This window comes from Catharus ustulatus, chromosome 1 (genome assembly GCF_009819885.2).
Source record: "Catharus ustulatus isolate bCatUst1 chromosome 1, bCatUst1.pri.v2, whole genome shotgun sequence".
Taxonomy (NCBI): domain Eukaryota; kingdom Metazoa; phylum Chordata; class Aves; order Passeriformes; family Turdidae; genus Catharus; species Catharus ustulatus.
In genome coordinates, this window is record NC_046221.1 from 13058852 (window position 1) to 13083411 (window position 24560).

The 24560-nt window shown below is 36.8% G+C and overlaps 1 non-coding gene across 1 annotated transcript; it reads left to right on the forward strand.

Annotated features, from left to right (window-relative positions):
• Positions 1–22500: 22500 nt before the first annotated feature.
• TRNAG-UCC lies at positions 22501–22572 on the forward strand. The gene has a single exon. It is a non-coding gene; the product is annotated as a tRNA-Gly (tRNA).
• Positions 22573–24560: the final 1988 nt, after the last annotated feature.

Consider the following 24560-nt stretch of genomic DNA (forward strand, 5'->3'; position numbering starts at 1 on the left):
TATGGAGTGGATGTGAAAATTTGTTAGAACTGTTCTCTACTCATTGTTACCTGAATTTTAGCTTTTTTAGCAAATAGGAAAACCTCAGTACAATGAGAAAGAAAATAGTAATGATGGACATGCTGATGGAGAAAAGAAAATATAAATTCTATCTGTTTCTTTAGCAAATCTACCTATTCTCATCCATGATTGGTCTTTCAATTCAAGAATCAAAGACAGAGGCCAGATAAATAAATCTGAGTGACTTGCTGAGTTCAGTGAGCCCATGTAATTTTACGTTCCCAAGTTATGGGACAGATGTTTTTCTTACATCAATTACCAAATATCTGGGTTTTATTTGATTTAGTATTTTTGATTATTTCCATACAACATGATAATAAGATCCTGAGTCATCTGTCCCTCAAATGTTGAGTTGCATTAGAAAGATTTCAGTCTCGAGATGACCTTAATTATAGAAGTTTGATGAGGATTTGGTCTTTTTTTCAAAGAGAAAACTGCAACTTTTTAATTGTCATTTTCCATCCTTGAAGTAGACTTTTCCTAAAGTGTTCAGAGAAAGCACAGAACTACATCACAGCAGTTATCCTTAAGTTGTTAAATTCTCAATCTTTTTCCTCTAGTAGCACATTTTCAATAATCTGCAAATCAGTAGGGTTTATAAAAGTAATTTTCTTTCCCAGAATATATGATTACCCTATGAGACCATTATTAGGGATAAATGTAGTTCCTGCTGTCTCAAGAGTTTCTTCTATTCCAAGTATTTTAAATGTGTACAGACAAATTCCTGTCATTTTGTGTCTGTTTTATTCTTGTACAAAATATTTAAGCCCAACTTTTTCAAATATATTATTTAATTCTCTTTGTGCCTGTTTTATTGTCCATTTTTTCCTCAAGTTAGGTACTGTATAACATCTGGGGTATGATACATAAAAATTAGTACTGAAATTTATCTTCAAAATACTAATAATTTTGTCATACAATTTTCAACAAACTCGAAGAGCAGATAATTTTCATATAACTTTTTTTCTGATTTGAATGAAAAAAAGAACTGTTTAATTCTTTCAGTAGTATGAAATTCATATAGCCATTTACATAGACACAACAAACCACAGATCACAATTAAAGAAATAAAACTCAAAATATCTATGTGGTTTATTTTAAATGTTACAAAGCCCTATGAAGTCTTCAAGTCCTGAGGTCTCTTTTGCAAATGTTTTTCCCTTATAAGAATGCATTTTTGTGTGTGGTATTTAGCACTGCAGGAGAGCAATGAAGATTTGTATTGAGCCAGTGCTGTACCTTGAATTCAGTAGTCTAATGCTTTTTAAATAAAATAGTCAAGTACATATGTAGACAAGCTGATACTGTACACTTTGTTTATTCTACAAGTCTATCTGTGATCATAAACTCTTGGTAAATATTTGCTCTTTGGAGATTAGATTTAACATACTTGCATTTACTTGCAATTAAAATGTTGCTTTCCTGATGACTGTTGCATGAGCTGCTGTATTTCATCAGTGACATAGCGTAATGTAAAGATAATAGTTAAGTGGAAAGAAGTCTGTTGTGAATATAACCATAGTCTGTTTCTGAAATCAACAGTTTATGACAGACAGATTTGAATATCTTTTTCTCTTCTTTAACCTTATTTCAGTTTGACTCTATCAGATCTCAAATCTGTATTTATTTTATATATTTTTTATTTATTTTCTGGTCTATTCATTTTTTTCCCCTTTACAAAAGGCATAATTTTGCAGCCTTTACCATTCTTGTTCAAGAACAAAGAGACTTTTCTTCTTCCCTTATATGATTTATTGACTATTATGCACCCAACACTTTCAAATTGCTTCCAAAGGCAATAAAGTAGCAGGATAAATTCTAAGAAACAGAATTAACTTGTTGACTCTAAAAACAGAAAATTCAACGTTAATGCTGTATTTTTGCATGGTATTTAAGGTTTTTAAACTAAATGCAAAAAGGTTCTTTTATTTTGCCATACTCCATCAGTCCAAAGGGATTAGCTTAGTATATGAGAGATATTTATGATGCAAAGAATATAACAGCCTTTCAGTAGTTCCAAGCCATACACAAGGCAATACACTTTTGCATTTCCTTTCATAGCTTTATTTATTAAGCTAAAGCATGCCTAAAGCAGGGTATGTTATTACAGACATCATAATTGTACCATGGATATATGGACCATGTTTTCAGTTGTTTTAAACCAGTTCAGTTGTGTTAATTGCAGAGCAGTTGCTGTGGTGCACACAGTATGGCAATGCAGCAGCCACATACCTGCGTGCAAACACCCTCCTGCCACACACATGTAGTTATACCAGGCACTTCCAAAGAAACTGCTAATTCTAGAAACTTCCATTCCATAGAATAAGATGCAATTTTTGGCACAGTAAAAATAAGGATATATTTTAAAAACCCATTTCAATAGAAATTTCGCATCTAAAAATTTAGATAAGGAAACAAAGCTGTTATCACTTAATCTTACATTCCCTTTCCTTACACTTATGAATTCATAATTTCTGCTTCACCATCTTCACCTTTTTCTTGTTTGCCTTCCACTTTCAGCATTATCCAACAGAAAAAAAAGTATTTTCTCATTTCTAAAATACGTAGTGTACTCCTTCATCTGAATTAATTTCTCATACTTTTTCCTGCAAAAATTCAAACCCTTCTCCTCTGTTTCCATGATTCTGCTCTACTTCTGCCATAAAAGCAGTATCATTTTTTTCCATTTTCTGTTACAACTTTATCATAGACAGTACATTTTATGGGAATCTAAATAAATTTTCTGTCTTTAATCAATTGTTTGTGAAATCCTTCCTGAATCCCTCTTCTGACACTTTATACATACTGGGTGCAATTAACTGGCATGAACAGAAGAATATTTCTGTGTTGTGCCATAAAGCAGCTAATTTTTCCTTTGTTATTTTAATATGAAAGAAATGTATTTATAATTAAGTACTATACAAATATATAGAAAATTTATTTATGGTGGTTACAAATGTAGTCCATGTTTTGAAATCATTGAGCTAGCAGCAGGTAGCAAAACTAGCAGAGATTCAGCAGAGTATAAGCTTTTCTGTTGACTTCTTCATTGGACAATATAAGTGCAATTTCAGTTACAGAATTTTTACCTCCTATGAATCTGTGGAATTACATAGAAGGCATATTTTTCTTTTCCTTAGTTTTGCCAGCTTATAAAAATGAAATGCAAAAATGCATAACTTTTTATAAACTAATGATTATCCTGGTCCATATTTTTTTCTTTGAGGATCATCTTTCAGCCCTGCTGCCCACTCCCACTAGAGTCAAACACTCAATGAAACTTGGAATAAGCAAAACAAAGACCATGGTAGTAAGGAGGTAATGAGCAGAGTAGAAGGTCTGACACAGAACATATTCCCTTGATTAAAAAGGTATTGATAACAAGTAATTTGTCCATTCATAATTCTTTATCCAGAGGGAGGTTGAGCACTGGAACAGGCTCCCTAGGGAAGTGGTCACAGCACCAAACCTGACAGAGTTCAAGAAGTATTTAGACAACATCCTTGGGCAAATGGTGTGATTTTTGGGGTTGTTCCTATGCAGAGCCAGGAGCTGAAATTCCAGCTCAGAAGTTTCCATGATTCATGTCTTCAGCAAAGACATTGCTCTTTCTTATTTATGGACCAGCTCTCACAGAATTAAGAAGCTCTCACACCTGGGAAAGTAAGGTCTGTGATCCAATAAGATGCATTAATATGGTGCTCTGCAAATGGGTAGGAACCTAGGAAATTAGGTACTCTTCAAAAAGCAGAAAGCACTCAATATTTCCCTTCAATCTGTACAACCCCAATTCTTCCTGCTGCTCATGCCTTCTCCTCTTAATCAAGAAAGATCTTTTCTTCCAAATTCGATAATGTGTCACTTTAATTCCCATAATTCCAATGATAAAAAACCCCCAAATTTTAAAACAAGAGTATTTTAAATAAGACACAGGCTTTTTCAAAATATTTTTCCCAACAGAAATGAGCTGAAATTCTGAGCAGCTCTTATGACACACAGTTCAAGGTGTGTTTCCTTTTAGGTGGATATAAGTATACCTTTCCAACCTCCGTTTGTTTGCAGGTGAACTGCGAAGTCTTGAAATGATCACTTATATCATTAGCAACCATCTTTTCCCCTGCTTTCAGCCCTACCACACAAGATCAGCTAAAGCACTCATTTTTCTAAGCTACCTCTTATTTTATGTGTATTTCTTGATCTGCCAGGCACTGTCTTTCATCTAATGCAGGATGAATCTCCTGACCTTTAGATCACTTTGCAAGGCCAAATATTGTTCTGTTGCAACACACAAGGAGGTAATTAAATACTCTGCTAAGGATTTCATTACAAGTCCCACTGAAGTCTCTGGCTGCACTTAGCTCAATTATTTAAAATTACACATGTGATTTAATTAACTTGCGGCATATTTGGGTATATGGCACATAATATTTCAAAAGTTTATCTTATAAACCATATTTTAAAATGTTACTAATAGCTACTAATGGGTAAGCAAATGAAAGCAAAATGAAACCCATTTCTTACAAGCATTCTGAGCCTTTTCTTCATCCTTGCTCCTCCCCCTGCCTAAACACTGAACTTTGAAAAATGTAAGTCCTAGATGTACAGGGTGTCTTTATATTATAATAAGCTGAATAAGATTTGTTCAACCTTCCCTCCTATGTGCCATAAAATATTTTTTTTTTTGTTAATGAAAGAAAACTTTGAGAAGCACATTTATGTTTAAAGGGAAAAAAAAAAAAAAAAAAAAAAAAAGAAGATTTTGATTAAAGTTTGTCAAATTGCAATTGCCCAAGCAGTATTTTATCTGATAGTAGCTCACTAGTTCCTTATAATTAACTACATTAAATAAATTGATTGCACCTTTCCTATTTCTCTTAATTAATATGTGCTAAGAATCATAGTAAGAAGAAGAAAAAGGAGGATGAACAGCACTGATGGTATCAATGTTACAGCCGCCTGTCACATCTGCCAAAAAAGTAGACTAAGTTTCTAAAAAATAGTGAGATACATTATAATGAAGACTTAGGGGAGAGAAAGAGACGAATACTGGCATTTTAAACTTCCATACCAGCTCTTGCAGAATTGATGACTGCAAGTGGGTGTAGCTGTCAACTAATATTCTCTGAATAACTCTATTACCTAGGGAAATCAGTGACTCCAGTGAGTTTATATTTTTACCCTCCTGAAACTAGTGTACATATACACTGTGTCAAAGAGCTATCAGATTGCTTCCTGTATGGTGAACATATATAATCCACCCCACCATCCACCTCTGGGTACAAACTGCGGAAATCTATACCCTTTGGAGTAGTGCATTTCTTCCTGAATTTCACTAAAAATCACAGGCCAGCTCTTTTCCATGCCTCGGCATGCATAGCTCAACTTCTGGGTAAGAGAAATCTCCCTGATCCCTGCAGAGGGAGTATACCTGTGATCCCTACCCATTTCCCACTTCCCTTCCCATTGCTCTAGAGGTGCCACAGCACAGTGCAGCTTCCTGTACTGCCTGTCAGTCAGCTGGGTTTTGGGGAACATAAATCATTTCCAGTTTTAGTTGGACAGTTGGTAGGTTGGGAAAAGGAAAAAAACTACTGGGTTCCTATGCAGCTGTCAGAAATCAAACCATGATGTTTAGGTTTTATAGCACAGAGTTTTACACACACAATGCCCAGCTTCTCATCCATGGACAAACTCTCTCCATAATGCTGAGAGCCACCACGCTCTCAGAACACATTTTCTCTGGCACTTGCAGCACAAATAAGGCAGGGCTTACACAAGAATCTGTCATGACATCAGTGATAGGACACAAGGTGGGAGATAGAGTGGATTTAAGAGGTGGATGAAAAATTAAAAAAAAATCTTGACAAATCTTCTTAACCCCCAAAGTTATATCATGTCCCAAATCACCAGGTTATGCTGACTATCTCCTGCCAAAAGTTTTCTGGTTTACACATCTATCAGTGATGTTTCCCTCTGTTTCTCTGTGCAGTATTTCAGAAACATGCTTTACTACCTTATTTAATTAATCATCTCTTTTGGTACAATTCTTTAATTTATCTTCTGTGAAATCAACCATTTTCACTTCCATTGCCCTGCTCCCTGTCCTCCAGAAAACTGATCCTTAGTTTGGAGTGATTTTTTTTCTCTGTGTGGAGACAATCAAAGGTCAGTTTTAAAATACTGCTAGATTTTAGTCTCCATTCCTGAGCTTGAGTACCCCACCTTGTAAAAAAACCAGCTGGTTCAAGGCCCCCCAGTTAATCTTTTGCACTCATATTTTTCTTCACTATTATACTAAATTTTCTACCACTTATGGGGTGGGTATTTATTTTACTTGGATTAATTTTGATTGCAGCCTTCTTGACTGAATCTTAAGTATTTCCCATGCATTACTGAATCCCAGCCAAATCACTTTAACTCATTTCACATTCATTCAAGTAGCTATTAACTAAGTAAAAATAATACTGTAGTGCATTAAAAACCTTGAATAGTTTCCTTTCTGGTTGGTGTAGCAGCTAAAAACTCAGACTATCATACGCATCTATTTTCTTCTGAGTTTAAAGAAACAGATTTAGATCCCATTTTTCAGCAGACATTTATAGATTTAATTCCCAAAAAAAATTTACAGTTTTGAAAAGTTTTGCAGCTTTCAGTTTTTCAAATGATTCAAGGACTTTGCATTTAATCTTTTATCTGTGGGCCAAATTAAGCTTTGTCAATAATAATGCTATGTAAAACTTATGACTTTAAAAGAATTCACATTCCAAATAGCACTTTCCATCAATCTGAATCAATAATCAACGATATTTGAAAAACTATCAGTACTTCAACAATGAATTAATTCAATTGTCCAAATGGAAATCTTTGAGAAGCATGACCCACTTGTAAGAGCCTCATCTATTTCTCACTTGCTGTGGAGCTTTTGGACTGACCAGGCTTGCAAATCACATGAGTACAATCAGCCCAGATACGCAGATGTGCCTTCAGTCTTCTTGGTCACAAACAGTTTCTTGTTTCAAGCAGTGAAATATTTGTATTTGCTTTCAGAAAAAGAATAAAGTATATGAAAGTGTCTGTTATGAGAGCAATCCAAACGAAAGCAATAATTTACATCTAGGGAAAAAAAATGAACTAATGGCTTAAGGTAGAAATATGATGCCACAATAGGAAAAATAATTTCAGTTGGAAACTGCATTTTTGTCTTTCCATAAAAGCTGTTTAGTCAAACTAAGGTTTGACTAAAGGACCAGGGTTTCCCAAACAATTCTTCCAAACAGGCTGGTAGACTTGGAAACAAGTTCTTTGACCTTTGGCTAGTAAGTGGTACATTGTATTTTGTTTGAGCCTTAAGTAATTTTCTGTACCAAGACAATTCTATGTATCTAATTACAGCATTAGTGTAAAAATTGTTCCAGCTGTCCAGAAGGTTTTGCTATTGGATGATATCATAACCAGGGTGTTATTAAATCTCACAGCAGCTGGAGACTTGACTCCAGTCAAGCAAGAATCCTACAGAGATATCAAGTAGTGATGGATTTCCTGTATATCTTTCAGTGAAAAAAACTAAGATTTTTTTAAAGATGTCATAACATCGACATAGTTTCTAAAATAAATCTGCATCACAAGTTGAAACTATTTTAAAAAGCGTATGAAGGTAAAATTTATTGATAACATTTCTTTTGAACTCTACAAACTGTCACATAGTAAATCAAAATCACACAATAAATACATTTATTTCTTCTAATTCATGTTTCCAAACATTCGTAGAAATACCCTGAAAAATATAGCATCAACATATTTCTAAGAAGAGACAAAGTACTTCTCCAAGTTTATCTGAAAACCACTCTCTTTATGAATGTAGAATGCTTCCCTTCAATAAAATAATAATGCAATACACAAATAAGGTTTTAATTTGCATTTAGAGTCACATTGAGCAGCTCAAGGCTTTGCAGATTCTTCTGTGCATTTTATATTCAATCAAGTCAAAATATAGTCCAGCTGGACAAGGAAATATGCAAGCGGTCATCAACTGATTTTCATCACCATTTTTTATTATCTCATGAGACTAGGTGGATTTTTCAAATGTAAATGCTAAAAACAATACTATTTTTTGAAAAAAACCAAAAAACAAAAAACAAACCCTTTTTAAAATAATCAGGTTACTGCATATGAGCTTGCATGTTTCATGCTGTAGGAAGCTATAGTGCCAAAGCACATCTCCAAAGCACTAATGTAGTGGAAAAGGGCACTTTTTAACTTCATTTTTACATCTTAATGAAGAGATTTTTTTTAAGATAATGGAAGACAGGTGGGTTCTTGTTTTCTATGTGAATTAGACAACATATCAGAACTATTCACTAACATGGATTAGTCCCCATATATTTGTGCTGCTATATATTAATGTACAGTGTTAGATTCTTGGCTTTGCTTTCAGAATACCAACATTAAATTTTTCCAGGAAGTTTTACTTTTCTTATCCTATTCCCAGACTCCCATCCATAGATCTTTTCTCGACATCCACAGAGACAGAGAGAAACTTGGAGTAAAAATAGTTAGAGGCCAGAAAAATAAAGTTAGGGAGGGGTGGGAAAGCTGATTTTGCCAAATTTAGACCCTATCAAAACCCCTTGGGTTCTGTATTGCAAAACAGACCTGGAAGCTTCTGAGTACTGGTCTGTTCAGCTGCTTGCTACCTTTTTTTCCCTTTTTTTTCCCTTTCTTTTTGTTTTTTTCTTTTTCTTTCTCTTTTTCTTTTTTTCTTTTTCTTTTTCTTAACATTCCTCTAGTAACCCTAGAAATGGAAAAAGGATTGCTTTCAGGCAAGAAGCACTGCTTGTTAGAACAAGTCAACATTTAGAAGGAATACATACTCAAAGCTGGAAAAGCATGGCAAGCAAAAATGGTTTTTTTGCTTGGCAAGCTTGAGAGTACTAACTGGTCTTTTCTGTGCTCTGACAAATTTCAGTTCCTAGAAGCCTTTTACTCAAGAAGTGGCCAATGCTCTTCAGTCCAACCGTGAAATCAGGATAGAGAAATTCATGTCAGGAGTGGACATTACAGGCAGTTCTTTTTCGAACACCTTCATCTGCGTCACAGAGGAAAGACTGATCAAAGTTTTACAAGACTAAGCCTTTTTTGCATTTTTATGCATGGTCTTTGGACGAACAATATGACCAAGAACAATGCTATAAAATTATATTCTTTCTTTAAAATACCACAGAAAAGCAAACTGTATTCTTTCCTATCATGACCACCTTCCTTTTCCAAGATCCTAAATTCAGAAAAAAATTATTTAAAGCAGAGAGACTTTTGAAAACATTGGTTAGCCTGGACATCCCAGGAAGCAAAACATATGTGTGGAATAAATTTTTAAGTTCACTCTGGAATCCAGAATAACATGTAGTCATAGTGCTCCAGGTGAATCCTGATCAGAGTTATAAAAACAAACCTGCTCACTTTGCCTTCTGTGCTCCACCTGGAAATGATCTTTCCAATGTCCATCTGGAAAGCCTGTGTTGGCACACACCTCCCTTGAAACCAAGTTTGGATCTTTGGAAGGAGAATGGTTTATGCATAAATCTACGGTTGCAAAGAATTTCACCTAAATTTTCTGTAGAAATTTTGACATTATAGATTTCTACTGGTAATCAATTTATTTTAGTAAGCTTAGTTGATCACTTAGAAGTTATGAAACAAATAATTTAATAAATCAGCTTCAGTTACAGAAATCCTGCTGAGATCTGTCCTTTCCTCTTTTCTGACATACACTAGGCTGGAATTCTACTGAACCAATTCCAGCCTGTGCTGTACACCTAATTTTTCATGAGGTACCAGACATCGTTCCATTATAATTTTGTGAAGAGCATTCACCTATGACCTCAAACACAACTACCCATCAGAATCCTGCTTCTGAGAGGAAACCATGCTAACCCTACTTCTGAAAAAGAATTACAACAATTTAACTTTCAGAAGTTCTACCACCATGGTAGAAATAGAATAGAATTTGCCAAATAATCACAAGTTTTCTATATGTGAGGGATGAGGATTGTTAGGCACTTAGGCAGATAAATATGTAAATACAGATAGAAAAAAGCTATCCTCCTCCCACTCTGAGGAGGGACAACATGCCATCTGTGCCTCTTATTTCTGTCTTTCTGATTGTTCATATCCTTTACTAGAGCTAGAAGATGTTTGGCCAAATTGGGATGAGGGAAAGGAGCTTCTGTGTACCTCACCAGCCATGAAGATTGGCCCCAAAAATATGATTCACAAAAGTCGATTTTAAAACCAATAATCATCTTAGATTAATTAATTTTGAAAGGGTAATATTTTGAAGAGAATTGTTATTGGTTGGAGTTGAAAGGATTTCAACCTCACCTAGATTGCCCAAGAGTTAGTATGGCTGGTCAATGTTCTTCATAAAAACTGGGAATGTGAATTCCCTTCTTTTATTTCTCCAGCTTAGTGGCCAGCACACTGTGCCATTGAGGTTATCTTCAATTTTGCATGAGAGAATCTGCAGCAGAAACTAGGGTAAAAGTTCTAGTAATTAGACAAGACAGTATTCTCAAAACAGTGGCTATAGAAGAATTATCTCATACAGGAACTGTAAGAATAAGCCTGTGTGTTAATTCCATGTCAAAAGACCATAGTTTTTGCAAACTTTCTCTCATTTCATTAAAGAGTGAGAAGTTCTAATTTATTAGGGAATTCAAGACTGATGTAACACACTACCCTGTCCTATACCCAATTCTCTCTCTTAGATTAAAGGCAATGTGATGGAAGGATCCAGCTTAATTTTTGTTTTCTTTTAACCATTTCTACCAAGAAAATATGAAGGGTCCAGTATTTCCTTTGCTAGTTTGTGAAAATAATTAATGTCCTCTCTGGTAAAGAAAGCAAGAGAAATGAAGAATTCTTCTGTCTTTTTCATGTTAATATTATTGTAATATAATCCACCATGTCTGGCTATAAAAGTAGCGTGACCATTTTTAACTCTCATTTCTTCACTTGAAGAATAATAATTTTCCTGTTTCAAGGCTTTTTGCTAGTTATTAATCACGCATTTCCATCTGTTCATACTAATACCTCTTCACTGGTTAAATATGATTGATTTGAAACAAATTCTGCAGAAAAAAAAGAGGTATTGTTAGAGTTCAATTGTCTTATAAAGTGTTTCATGTGCAGCCATGAGCTGACATACACATAAATTGTTTTGATTTTTTCCACTATGCTTATCTAAATTTGTCAAACTATTTCAGCAGGTGTGTTTGACTAACTCTTTGTATTTCCTTATTTTGGCTTCTATAGCAATAGATATAAATCTATAGCTATGTCCTTACATATGACTTTACATAAGACATTATATTTAACATTATATATAACATTTCTGAATGTGTTCACCACTAAATGCGATGCTCTCGGAGACTGGGCACCTGTCAAATCTTGTGCCAAACTTATACTAACTGGGCTCACTGAGGATGAGGTTTCAGGTTCATTTTTCCAATCAGCAATGAAAAAGGGTTCCCTCCTCCCTAGATTCCCCTGCCCAGTAGCTCAGCAATTAGAATACAGACTCTTGAGGTAGCGACAGGAGCCAAATATTCATTGCTGGTCAATGTGTGGAAGTTACTACGAGGTAACCTCCAACTACAGAAGGACATGTCTTTCCTTAGCAGGCAAGAGAGGTATTTATTCTTGCAGCAGCAGCTATGAATTTCATGTTTCCTTCATTCTAGCACAAAATATCTTTCAGCTGTGGCTTACTGTCTGTGTCTTAACTCTTCCTTGCTACAGCATTCAGCGCTTCCATTCCTATGCTTTTAATTGCCCAGTAAAGCATCAGGGATTCCACCTGAAGGGGAGGGAATCTAAGGCAGAAGGCGTTAAGGTGAGATGTTTGCTTTTACAAAGGAAGCCTGTAGTAGGAGAAATAAATTATCTTTGGATTAAATGGGACATAATTATACTATAGTATATCTGTCCAAAAGTTCTTGCGTCCCATTTAACTTTTCCCAAGGATTGGCAGTGATTTAGATGACAAAAGGAATATTGAAAACTAAAATATTAAAATCACAAAATCCAGTTATTGACGATGCCAGAAAACCTTCATCTGGATACTTTGGACTATGTCGGTGTGAAAAACAATTGCCTTTTTTACTCTGATTTAATTGTTCTCCTACAACAGCTTTGTATTGATACAAGGTCCTTGATTATTTGGGGTCTTTTCTTGGCTCACCACAGGTTCCATAATTTGTTTCTGCGTCCTCTGAAGTTAAAAACTGCACAGTGTGTTTTGTGTAGATCTGTTGCACCAATTGTTATGTACTTCTTCTTAACTTGAAGACATATGTTACTCGCCAGAATGGCAATCAGAGGAGTAAGGTTGATATTTCACACAGATTACAAAACAGACGATTCACACTGTTTGTTCTTTGCTAGTTAAGTTATGTTCTATATACTAGAGTCATTGAACCTGCTAAAGCCAGGCTACTTCTCTCTTCATAGTAAATGCAATAATATATTTTTTCTGATTTTTCCACAGGATTCTTTCCATATTTTCATTGATTTTAACATTTACTGCTGGTTCCAGAGCTTTTGACTTCAATACAATAATTAGTATCTTCTCCCCACTAGAAAAATAAGAAAAACTAACCTTGTGTTATTGTTTTCTAGTTAATTTTGAATTTTTCTCTAAGTCTTTTGGCTACAGGAAAATTTGATTTACAGAAGCAAAGCATAGTGAATCCTATCTTTCCTGACCTGCAATCAGATAAACCATTCACTGCCCCTTAATTCAGCACTCATGATTTACACTCTCTATTTCATTCCTGCTAATTAGCATTAATGTACTAATGAGATGTTTCTGAAACAGAGTCTGTAATAAAGCACTGCTCCATTTCAGTGGCTTGATTCCATATTACGACTGCAAACTAATCTTGCTGTTGTCACCAAACAGTTGACCAAGTTAACTGGAGTTGGGTTAATTAATGGGATGTGTGCAATAATGGATCATCATCAACATCTAAGCACAGAGATGCAAAGGTGCTGCAAGAGCTGTGAAAGAACATTAGAAAGAAATCTAAAGGGCATCTATTTCTTTATGGTAACCAAACTGCCCCTAGAACAGACTTTGTACAAACACCCACAAAGGGCCAGTCCCCATTTAACACTGCTCATCTTCTACTTAAGGATACAAATCCTATTGCTTCAGTCTTTGGGGACAATCTTAAAATAAAATGCTTTGGTAATCAAGATATATGATGGGCGGAGTGCATTTCATCCTACAAGTGTTGCAATTTTGAAGCACAAGTCTCTATGAAGGCAACAGTGTTCTGCTAGATGTAGTTTTACAGAAATAATTTTCAGTTAGCTTAGAAAACTGATGTTAAACTAAGACTTAAAATACAAGCTGTCTCTGGAAAAAAAAATGTAATGCAGAAATTAAAGCATATTTGGATGAGTCTTAGTGTTTAGATACCAAACCTGTTCTTTGATAATATTCTGCAGTATTTTTGAAAATATCATGTCCATCCTCACCAAAAAAATTTGAACCTTAAATAAATGCAACTTATCTGAAAGTTTTGTTTTCAACTGACAGTTTTGAAGGTAATCATATAGTAGACATAGGTCAAAGGGCTTTTTTTCACTCTCTGTTTCATCAGCCAGATGATTCCAAAATTGCTGAACATCATCCATTAAAACAGAAATGATCAGTAACTGCAGATGTCTCATCATGGTTAATACAAACCCTTTCAAATCCAGCTTTCTTTTTTAGACTTCCCCAAGTGTTTTCCAATTGATTAACTACACCCAGTTAACAAGAAAAAGAGCAATTTTATTTATCAGGCCACAAAACTTCCCCACAGCTTCCTGTAATACTTAACCAAATATGCTATATTAAATATTTCCATAGAAAGAATTCACAATATGCTTGTGATACAGAATAGCTTCAGAAGTTTAGTGGGTTGTTGAATTATTTACCAACATTGGAGATTTAACTTTTGTGTTCATTACAGAGTTAGTATTTGGGGAGAGCATTTTCCAGACTATTTAGAGGGAAACTCTATAGGAGAAAAAAAGATCTGGATATGCATATGATATATAGTATCATACAGTCTGTATCATAAACATTATCTGCTGGACAGTTGCAAAGTTTGGTATAATGACAAATTAATAGATAGACTAGTAGTAGCATATATATTGGTCTCTGTTCCTAGTATATGTGAATAACTTAAAGCTCATTCCTTCCCTAATCAGTCTTTATCAATAATTATCAATAATTATATAAAACTAAAATGTTGATGATCCAGTTACTCCAGTATATGCTTCAATTTATACTGTTCTGCTGAGCCTGCCATTAACAGCTCATTACAGCAGCTTTCATGTCAAATTCCTGGTAGATCTGCAAGGGGAGTTCACATCGGCAAATATTACTCATACAAGTGAGAGTTGCAGAATAAACCAGAGAGGAAATTCAGCAGTTGCACCTTTCAGTTTTCATACCACCACCAACTAGCTATACACAATTGCGTTATTTTGACATGCTGCATTTAATAACACAGTATTTCACAGGAGGTTCACATATCCCTTCACAACCACTATGACATAACAACTCCACGTGTTTCAATCAGGCCATACGCTGTTGAAACACGCATAGAAAAAAGGTATATTACAATGTACTCCTGGGAGGCTGACAAGCACTTCTGGACTTGAAAGGGATGTGTCTGCAAGACAACAGGCAAGTATTTACTCCTTCAAAGTTACAGCACATTTAAGGCAAAAAACAATTTGTTAAGAGGGACAGTCTTTAGACAGCAATCATACCAGCAACAAGATCTCTAAGATTTCCATAACTTCAAATCGTTCAGAAAAGCACAGACTTTAATTTAATCAATTTTATCAGGAACAAAAGAAAAACAACAGCTTCCTTTTTTGGTTGGTTACATCAGCTGCCTAGATTTACTGAGACAGTAACACAGTCCTAGCAGGCAAAGCAGAGAAGATATGATGGAGGGAGTACAGCTCTAGGTTGTCTCTGAAACTACCAAGTTCTTCCTGAAAATCTGTGTCCTTCAGGATCACTCTGTCATCCAAAAAGCACTATGTTCACCTTTCTGTGTGCATGCACAGATTAGAAAAGGCAAAAAACGATTAGAGGCAGGCAACCTTTCTATATATTTAGGCCTATCATTGGCTTTAGGAGGAAACAATCCCACACTATTTGGGACAATGTTTTTACAAAAGTGGATGAGGGAGGGGTGAAAACTTGGACTCTACCTGTCTGAACTGTAAGAGAGGCCAGAGAAGGGGGATAGAAAGGTCAGAGGGACTCTGGGGACCTTGCACTCATTACTCCGGCTTGTGGCATATGTCAAGAGTATGAGATTGATATTTGTTTCTTTTATCAGCAGGGTTGCCCTGTGGCCAACCCTAAAATGAAGAAGTATGATCTCCATGGGGCAAAATGAAAGCCAGAGAACTTCCTGCCAAGAACCAGACAAAGAGAAATGGTTTCTGGGCCTTCCTCTTTGGGACATACGCCAGGTGAAACATTTTAGGATTTCTCCACCATTTACATAAACACATCTCTCTTGTTTTCTTAATCATAGGAGGCTGAGAGTGTGGTTTTTTCTGCACTTTTGTGTTTCTCTCTGGTTAGGAAAATAAATTGCCATTGCTTTACATACATTGGTTGTTCAGCTTTAGGATTTGTCTTCTGAGAGCATGGTAATAATCATAGTGTTTTCTCACCAGTATTGTATTGCACAAGTGCAGCCAAATTTTACGGTTGCAGAAAGCATTAACAGGCCAGGCCAAGAGGCACTTTTGACTTTGATTTAATATGAAACTTTACATTGCATCCCCAGCTCTTTGCATAGTACTATAATTATTTGACATGTTTTATTTTTCACACTGACTGCAGAAAGGTACTCTCCATGGCCCCCAACCCAGATCCAGGGAGGCCAGTCAATCAACAACATGTTTGTGCAAGATGCAGTATTATTAACTGTATTTCATAAATCTTAGCCATGCAGACCCACTCTAAATTCCTCCTTGTTTCTTGCTAGTATTTTCCTATTTTTTTTATCCCCACTAGTTTGCAAAGTATTTCCTTTTTAACACACGGTCAATTATTTATAGAAGAATACAGAGGGCACAACATTTAACATATTGAACAAGGACAGATTCCCTGCTTAGAGCAACTTTGAATGTCAGGTCTCAGTCATGCTGTGTAGGCACAACTGAGATTATCATGCTTTGACAAGATAAAATTGCTCTGGAGCTTCAAGGCACATAAAAGGACAACACCCTACTCTACCTTACTTTTGGAAATTCCAGACTCTTTCTTCACTCCAGCTCACCTATTCTTTGTAGGATAAGGAAAACAGTTTGTTCTTCTCCTCATCCTATCCCACAAAAATCCTTCACTAATCCTAATGGAACAGTTAAGAAGCAATCATCACCCAACTTAAGACACATGTGAAGGCCACAGTTCTTTTTCCTGCACGATTCCTAGGAAAGTACAAGGAGCTGAAAATTAAGGAAAACCTATCAAACCATCATAAATACACCAACATCATCTCTGTGTCTTTAGAGCAGTATAATAGGGGATACTTCCTAATTTAACTTTCATGCCGTTTAGGAGAGTGAGTTACAAAGACATCATAACAAGAATAAAGAAAAGGCAAAGCTGGAACTGAGGAAGGAATACTGGTAGAGGGTGAGATTTACCCTCCAGTGGCTAACACATGTAAAGCTCTGGCTTGGAAGAAAGCTAGAATTCTCACATACTGAATAAAAATGTCATGGTAACGGGAGACCAGGGAGAGGGTTCCAGACATACCAGTAATGAGTCTTTTAACAAGGAGACCTTCACAAGTTAGACCTCACCACAGATAAATCTGATAAGATTTTTGAGGAAAAGATATTAATTACACACACAGATATGTAGAAAAGAGCTTAGTTTCTAAAGAAAATGTACCAGCTTCTTTCTGACTACAATATGATGCAAATACCACACTGCGTCTCTAGAGGATATGTTCAGTCAATGCTCAACATGGCACTAAGAGAATCTAATTTATTATTGTTGTTATTTCTATTACAGTAATTCCACTGGGAATTCAAAAACCCCTGCAATTTAATGGGTTTTTTCTGCTTTTCTCTTATTAAAGATTAGTGCAAGTCATAGCTCCAGAGAAACCATGTGGGATTTCAGACATAACTTGTCAGTCCCTCTGCATGAGAAACTGAAGTTCTGGTACAAATAGAGGCTTGTCTCCATTTCCTATCTGGATAACTTTATCATTATGCATGAATTCTGAGCATTAATTTTTTATTTGTTTATTATGATACCTGGTATGTCACATGAGGCAAAGGACTACTTTACAGAATATTGGAGAACAGTGTAAAAACTTAGAGGTTTTAAAGTCATGAGAATCAGTTATTATCTTTCCTTTGGTGGTTAAGTTGCTAAATAAAAACAGAACACTTCTCTTAAGTCAACACAAATTCTAACTTACTAATTTTTCTTGTAAAAAAATAGATATTTCCCTTCATGGTGGGGGAGAGAATCTAGTCAGCTTAAAATGTTCAGTGATTTCTGAGAAGCTACAGAAGAGTAGAAATTCAAACTACTTTTTCATAATTTTTTGCAGATGTTACATTTTTCTAATTCACCTTGAATTTTCAAAAACTTTAGTCTTGTCAAAATGAATTTTCAACTCACCATAGCTCCAAAAACCCAGGTAGCTCCATTTCATACACTATGTGTAAGATTGAATGGTAATCTGGTTGATGTTTCTTTTTTTAAATGATGGTGGAATTGAACATATCACATCAGAGAATTCCTCTCCATAGACTCCTAACTTTGCAAATTATTCTAAAAGTCCTGAAGTCTAAACATAAATTATCTAAGAGGGTTTTCTGCCTTTAATGGGAAATTCCTCAGTCATTAAATAGCATGGAAAAATATTAGGCACTAGGAAAAAAAATTGGGACCCATTATCCTCATAAACATTAAAATAGAGATTTGTTGAGCTCTGAATTCCTGGCTCTGTTGGTGTAGCTCAGGAAAATTTAAGCTTCTTTTAAAATGCCAGATAATGGGTGCACATGTTATGCAGCAGCACAGTTTTTTATATGGGCCCTGAAAAATTTGCTGTTGACTGTATCTAAACCTAGAGCAATTTCTCAATGATGGCATCTAATCTGTGTTTCAGTCACTGCTGAGATTCTTGGGGACTCATCCAAATTTTTTCCCTTGACTGCTGCAAGGTGCATTTTCATGCAAACCTATTCAGCTGGCACAGACATTTCTTAATTCCTTCCATAACCAGCAGCTTTTGATACAAAAAACCCCACATAGAATAAAGGATTACAGTTTCATCAGGGCTTCATTGACTATAATTGTGTAAGACTCAGGCCGCAAAAATGGAACGAAGCTCGCCTTTGTAATATTATCAAGTGAAGCAATATAAACTTTACTCTTTGTTTGCTTGAGAATAAACAACTTTAAGAATAGTTAAGCATGTGGTGCCAAGCTTACTAATGTGAGTAATTTCCTCAATTTGTTATTTCTGTGATGTACTAAGCACCTGAAAAATACTTCCTGTTTTTTGTCAGCATTCTCTCTCTCTCTCTCTCTCTCTCTCCCCTCCCCACCACAAGTCACACATGGAGAAAAGAATAATTGGCTCTTTTCCATAACTGTCCTTTTTTTTTTTTCACCAGTGCATGAAGAAATGTATTCTGTGGTTGACTTGTCTTGGCAAATTTCCATAGTCAATAATTTTCTATAGAAATTATTTGCAAAAATGCCCATTTATATTCATACTGGAAGAATGATAGTCTGAGCAGTTCTGCTGTCCATAACTGTGCCTTTATCTCAGTAGGAGAGATGTGGTCCCTGAATTAGTCTTCAAAATACTAAGCATTGCATAGCTTCAAGTCAACTCCAATAAATACAAACAGTTTGTTTTGCTGCCGTCAGTGTAAGTTCCATGTATCACCATTCTGCAGAGCTTCCATTTTCCAAGTGGTGTAAGATAAATCATTACACTAGACTAAACCTGAAGAGATAAATATGTACCTGATAATACAGCAGAGGTGAAAATCAAATGTCAGATTGTGCTGACAAAGAACAAATCCAGAATATTTCACTCAAAGTTCCTTCTGTAGCAGTCAGAAACTACAAAAGAAATAAAATTATCCCCATATCCTAAATCAAGCTTGAATTTTGGCAGAGAAGTCATCAAAGCTTTCTTCTAGCTCCTTCCAAGTACCTGCGAACCCCACTGACACAGACACACACTCACCATTCAAACACCTTGGACCTCTTTGTTAAAACTGCTCTAGTAGAGTCTGGCATTGTCAGGTCCCCTTAAACCATCAGCCTCTGGCCTTGAATGGGACAGAACTGAGAGAATGGTGAATGTTCTCTGTACCTACTGTATGTTTGTTTGACTCCTCAAGGCTTTGTTTATACCCCTCTCTTTCCTAATGAGAAAATTAAAACTCTACACCACCAAGATGTCATTAATTCATGGCAGTAACTATACACCAGGGAAGATTCCTGGGTGTTTCTTCTTGCTGCCAATATGAAGAACCACTTTTGTTGAAAGCTGACATGTTCACATACTGTTCCATTTTATGGCACCAACTTTTGAGCGAATTGAAGAAGAAAGGAGTGAGTCCAATACAGGTACCTGTCTGTTCATAAGGCAGAGACAAGAGAGAACACAGTGAAATATATAAAACTGTATAAACATTTGGCATTTGAGGTATTATATATATATAATTAACAGTATTCAGCAGTAGATTCCTCACTCCATCTTCCCCTCTCAAACAATTCTTGAGCAGACATGTTTTCAGAGGAAGAACTTGAGAAAGATTTAAAGCAGGAGATGGTGAAAGGCAGAGGGCTTTTTTATATATTTAGGGGAGTTATTCCATCACAAGCAATAAGCTATGCCTAACCAGAACCTCTGATTTACCAGAGCATGCATTAAGAGTATGGCTGTAAATGAAGATAAGAGTCCATTATAGTAAAAAACTATCAATGGAGAGAGTATTTCATACAGCAGAGAAGTAGGAAGGGACACTGCTGGAGAAAGAGACTTGGTGACAAGAGAAATAAGAACAACTGACTACCTAACAAATAATTATATTTGTAAAAATGTGTAAGTCAATTCATGGTGAAGTTGCAGGAAATTCAAGGAATCTTTTTAACAAAACAGTCTCTTTCTGTTTGGCCTGAGAGTTTTCCTGTTAGAGCCAGGTCAGTGAATACACTTTATCTTGGGAATCCATTAAGTGAAAGAGTAGAGGGCTTTCTGCCTGCCAAAGAAAGCCTAAACTATTTATACTTGACAAGAGGGAGTAAGAAAATCTTATGGAACAAGGCATTTTTCAGGGATTTAAATGACTCTGTACGTGATTTCATGATTTACAGTTCTGCCACTGATCTATCGCATGACCTTAGGCAAGTCACTTCACCTTTATGCCTCAGTTAACCTGTTATACTGACATAATAACACTGAGCTTTGCTGGGCTTCAGGATGATGAAATATTTCTTTCCTAGAGCTAAATCCCCCCTGTGATGTGAAAAAAAACTCCTCACCAGTGATTAATCTAATCTATTGGGCAAATGCACTTACATGTTTGGAAAAAAAATTTTTTTCAAACTTTAACAATCTGATTTTTTCTTTGCAATCTTAAATAACAACTGGTGTGGAAAGGTTTGATTAAAAAGAATCATGGGGGTTTCCTAATGCAAGTCAAGGAGTGGAAGTGCGGGGATCTCAGTGGTAGGGAACGTGCATATAACAATTTGGAGTCCCTTTGCATTCCCTGCAGCATGCCTCTGGCTGTAGGAGCCAGAATCTAGCCCTAAATTAATAATTAGCAGTTTCAGTTTAAGCTCTTCGGGAAATGTCATGAGGACAGACAGAAGTAGTAGAAAATGTTAGTGGGCAGTGTAGAAAGATACGTGCCAAGAGATTTATACCCTGCATTCTTGACAAGCCAGAACAGAATATCAGGATTTAAATAACCCACTGGCAAGACCTTTCACATCAATTTGACTGTGGTGGGAGGATAAACTCTACAGGGATGGCCTGTGTGTGTCTTCACAGGTAATAAGAAAGAGATACCCACATCAGCATGCATGTGAGTATAGAATGGGCTAAACCCCCTGTATTTGCAAGTGGCTAAAATCACATATATCAGGTTTTGCTTTCTATTAGTTGTGTATGCATTTTGAATTTAGCAAAAGGAAGTAGGGGCCCAAAACTTTCTGATCAACATGAAGAAAATAGATGAAATTCAGCAATAAAGATATTACAAATTCTCTTTTAAGGCTACTTGTAAAAAAGTCTCATTTTCCAGTACTATTTGGCAACATATTTTTCTTTTAAGATAATACTGGCAATGTTCACTATGACACACTATTCACACATATATCATGAAGGCCCAAACACTTTTATACACATAAGTAGTCCCAAGAATGACATTTTTATTGCAATTACATAAAACTAGCCACTTCCTCCTGCAGGTACATAATTAAATTTGGTTTTAAAATACCAACCACAAAGGAAAAAAATTGGTTTGAGTAACATATTTTGCAAGTATCCTGCAAGTTATCCTAAATAAGTAGGCACTCATTTTTGCAGAGTTGCTATTTCATTCATAAGTGTTGTAACATGCCACTGAGTCAGCTGTAGATTATTTGATTTATTATTAACACATCTATTAAACTCCAAATACACCTTTTATCATTTCTGTGTGAATAACACTATTAAAATGCAACATCTGGTTTTCTCCCTGATTTCTCAAGTTCTATAAGGTAAGGAAAATTTGTTGAGATGAGGTTGTAACCTAGGTTTTTTGAGCTTTGCATCAGAATAGGCAGTAGTTGACACAGAAATTACACAACTCTTCATGAAAAGCTGGAGTAGAATAAAAAAGGTATTCCACCCATGCCAGGAAAAGGTTTAAACCTGATAGACCATAATTTCATACAATTGTGTGTGTCTGTATCTCTCAGTACATGTAATTAAAAATATACAATGCATGCAGATGTAATTTTTCATATATACAAAAGAAAATAACTGTAGATGACATCACATTTTCAAACACAATGTTAGGCTCAGATAAAACACACCCTTGTGTTCTACAGGGACAAAACTGAGCCTCATTATAAAGCCTGCCTATTTTATATATTAAAGATCCCATCAGAAGGGGTTGCAGTCATTAGAGGAGCCCGCCAGAGATTTAGGTGGGGATTAGTTGTTCAAACACCCTTCTGGGTCAGCAGAGGTTTGCAGGCAGGTTTAGGGATATGTTACCAACCTTAGCAGCACTTCTACGGCAATACAGGTGTGCTCTCAGGCAAGTTCTGACAGGCTTGAGGCCTGAGCTGACAGGTGAGCCCTCATGGCCGCGTTGGTGGTATAGTGGTGAGCATAGCTGCCTTCCAAGCAGTTGACCCGGGTTCGATTCCCGGCCAACGCACCATTTATATTGCGGATTTAGGGTTGGGCAAACCGCCAGTGCGCCCATGAGAAGTATTTACAGTAATTTTGTGACTATAAGGCGTACCCTTTTGACTAAAATTCTGATCAAAACCTGGAAGTGCGCCTTATAATCTGGTGCGCCTTATATATGGACAAAATTTGGAAATTTGCCAACCCGGAAGTGCAAGCCACAAGCCGAGCCGCGTGCCAAGCCACAAGGCACAGCGGGTAGGGTCCGAGCCGCGAGGCACGGCGGGCGCCTGGGGCTGCGTTTAAAGGCTACGCCAATCTGTGAAAAAAGTTTGCAAATTGAGCACCTGCCAGTAAACCCCACGATCGCACAATTCCATTACTAATTTGTTACTTTGTTTCCTGTGGATCCTCGCTGCAAAAAAAAAAGTGCGCCTTATAGTCCAGTGCGCCTTATATGTGGACAAAGTTCAGAAATTTGCCGACACACAGAAGTGCGCCTTATAATCCGGTGCACCTTACAGTTGTGAAATTACTGTAAATACTGTACTTATTTCCTGCTGTGAGCTAGGATTAGGAAGAAGGCAAAACAGGCTCAGGCTTTAAAGGGTACAAAGAAAAACACTTCATTACTAGAAACTGTAAGAAAAAATAATAAAATTCTCAGAACAAAACGTTTAGAACATTTCTCCTCACCCCACAACTTCTTTTGCACTGACAACGTACAGAAACAAATCAGTCAGTTTACCATCTTTAAAAATAGTCTTTCACCAATTTACTTGGGAGAGGAGACTTCAGTCTATGAAGATTTCTTTACAAGAAACATTTTTCTCGTGGTCTTGATGTCCCAGTGAATCAGCCGCCCGAGAGAATGGAAATCTAATCACTAAGTAAAAATCCCTTTCTCAACTAACAGTCTTCCCACAACAGTTATTGAGGACCACATCGACTTACGGGGCACACTTTAAGGATTATAATATTTCTAATATTTCAAACAAATGCTCTCTTCATCTTTAAAAACAGAGGTCTTCTTCTCTTCCCTGGGGGCCAGCAGGGGTTTCTTCTCTCCCCTCTGTTCAAACTTGTGGGATCACAGCCGTTTCAACCATAGCACAAATGCCTCTGCCCATATTTAGAGTTAGAACATTCATTCATCCCATAATACATCTCTATGTGCTATATGGAAACAAGAATCTCTTTTCCATAGCTTAAAAAAGAGACATTTCAGTCCATGACTCTCCTCTTTCCCTCATTTGGGACTCGACTCTTCCTTCTGCCTAACCTCGGTGTTTTCATGCCGTTTCTGTGCGTATCTTCATCTTGGTCTTTTTCTTTCACTCAAGAGAGAGAACAAAGTGTCTGCAAGTCTCATTCTGGGCAGTGAAAGAGTTAATACCTTGCCCAGGCAGCAGATGGGCCTGTGATCTCTTCCAGGTGGCAGTTTGGAGCTATTTATGATAAAGAGTCTTTCAAGGCCGCATTGGGGCTGGGCTAGGATCATAAGGGCCCAGCCAGAAAGCACTGGTGTGTTTTCTGGCTCCATGGCTGTTTTCTGGCATTTGCTACATTCAATTCCAGCCGCGGGCTGGTGGTCTTTCCTCCCCACTGCCAACAGGAAAGGGTTTGGGGGGGCCTTGCAGGAATGGGGCACTGGTCTCTCCCCCAGGATGTGTGTATGCCACAGTGGGGCAGGCCTGGCAGGCCCAGCAGGCCCAGAGCTGGCAGGAGGGCAGGGTTCTGCGTGCCATGGGCTCCCTGGCGTCGGAGGGAGAAACTAAGATCTTAGTCGCCATGTGGGCCTCCCCTCCCCCTATGTATCGGGGGCCCCACCCAAAAACAGGGCCCAGCGTCACAGCCCACCACCAACCCAGGGCTCAGCCAGGCCCACGGGCCATGCGGAGAGGCCCAGGTTGGTGCTACCTGTACTGAGGCCAGAAGGGAAATAGAGCGTGCCCAAGGCTCTTTTGTCTTTACATGTGTGTTTCACAAAAACACATAAATTTTTTTATTGGTGTA